Genomic DNA, 2,201 nt, shown 5'->3' with positions numbered 1-2,201 from the left:
CTGTGTGTGTGTGTGTGTGTGTGTGTGTGTGTGTGTGTGTGTGTGCAGATATATGGGTGTCCATGAGCCAAGAGAGACACCTGTTGGCAGGTGATGATGGCGAAGTCAGGATTAGACAAGGAGAAGCAGCCTCCGTGGAAGGGAAGTGTGAAGGCTGGACCAGAGGGGAACGGAGTAGCCAATAGAAAGCAAGAGGTAGGGAAAACCGTGCCTTTGGGGGTTTGGGCATTTTTAGGAACTTGTTTTTGTGTACAGTGCCTTAGAGTTTCCTACACCAAGCACCTTCCTTCTCTTCTTAAAAACCTAAAAATAGGCCGGGCGGTGGTGGCGCACGCCTTTAGTCCTAGCACTCAGGAGGCAGAGACAGGCGGATCTCTGAGTTTGAGGCCAGCTTGGTCTACAAAGGGAATTCTAGGGCAAAGCCAGGGCAGTTACAGAGAAACCCTGTCTCGAAGATCCAAAAACAAACTGGAAAAAGAAACCCTAAAACTAAAAGTACGTACTTATTGCTATTATTACTATGTCTCTGTGTGCCCTGGGGCACGGATTCCCCTTCCACTACAGGCAGCTTCCAGGCTCCGGCAGCAAACGTTTGTAGCCTGCAGAGCCATCCTGCCAGCTTCCCAGTCCAGCCCTCTTTTTTTTTTTTTCTTTGTGATAGTTTCACTAAGGTGCCGATTGGTCTTGAGTCCTCACCCTAACCCTCTAACCCAGGGGGGAATCTGGAACTTTTTGATCCTCCTGCCTCAGTGTTCTCGGCAGATGGGATGGTCCAGCTCGAGTATCTCTTAGTTGAGTTTATTTCTGAAACTTTCCTTACTCTGTCTTTTTGACATACAGGTTCCCCAGTTTGCAGTTCAGCCACAGACTCTAGGGTAGGGGGTTAGATTCTGGGGCAGGTTTGGATTCTGCTTGGACAATCTGGTTTTGGCCAACAATACTAACTGGAAACTTGTCACTGATTGCCATCTAGTGGTGATTTGGAAAACTGTCCTGAGTCCAAATTAAGTTCTTGTAGCTTGCTGGGAAGAGTTATGGGCTTCATAGACAGCTGTCCTGGATTTGATGAGTCCGAGCCCTCCAGCTGCTCAGGTTTGGGAGGAGTGTGGTCCAAACGGACGGAGTCGGGGTCTGGGAAAATGGCTCGTTGGGTAAGAGCTGCCCAGGTTGTGAACCTCAGCTCAGACCATAGTATCCAGACAGGAGACAGGAAGCTTTGCGGGCTGCTAGCAGCTTAGCCAAGAAACAGCAAGCCCGGGTTCCCTGAGCGACCCTGTCTGGAAAGGATGAAAAGGAGCGTGATGATGGGTGTCTGCCATCTGCCTGGGGGCTCCGTGCATGTGGACCCCCATGTGGCTAACACTTCTCCACTCCCAAAGGTTTGTTTGTTTGTTTGTTATTTATTTATTTTTGAGACAGGGTTTTATTATGCAGAACAGAACTCTCTCTGTAGATCAGGTTAGCTTCCAATTTCCAACAGAGATGGACTTGTCTCAGCCTCCCAGGTGCAGGGACAGAGGGTGACCCCCACTGCATCCAGCTTCTAGCTTTTTCCTTATTCTGTTTTTCCCACACAGGGTCTCGGGGTCTCAGGCAGCCCAGGCTGACCTAATATGTGATTGCGTGGATGAGGATGGCCTTGAACTCCTGATATCCCCTGTCTCCTATTGCCAGTTGCTGGGATTCCAGGCTGTGTTTAGCAGATTAGTGAAGGCCTCCAACACCACCCAGCTTATGGTTTTTTTTCTAAGATGCCACTTCACCCTACTTTAAAGACTTGTTTTTACCTGTTAGTTATGTGTCAGTGTGTGGGTGTGAATGTGGGTATGTGTGCAAGAGTACAAGTTCCCACGGAGCCAGGAGAGGCCACTGGATTCTCCGGGGCTGAGTTACACGTAGTTGTTAACCACCAGGGTAGAGTGCTAGGAACTGAACTCAGGTCCTCTGCAAGCAGAGCACTGAGACATCTCTCCAGGCCCCTAAAGAACCCTTATTTTAAAGCTTACTGCCCGCTGGGTGGTGGTGGCACACACTTTTAATCCCAGCACTCAAGAGGCAGAGGCGAGGGGATCTCTGGGAGTTCAAGGCCAGCCTGGTCTACAAGAACTAGTTCCCGGACAGGCTCCAAAGCTACAGAGAAACCCTGTCTCAACAAACAAACAAGCAAACAATGGTGGCATCTTTAAGCCTCGCCTCAGGAG

This window comes from Microtus ochrogaster, linkage group LG2 (genome assembly GCF_000317375.1).
Source record: "Microtus ochrogaster isolate Prairie Vole_2 linkage group LG2, MicOch1.0, whole genome shotgun sequence".
Classification (NCBI taxonomy): domain Eukaryota; kingdom Metazoa; phylum Chordata; class Mammalia; order Rodentia; family Cricetidae; genus Microtus; species Microtus ochrogaster.
This window is presented reverse-complemented; position numbering follows the sequence as displayed.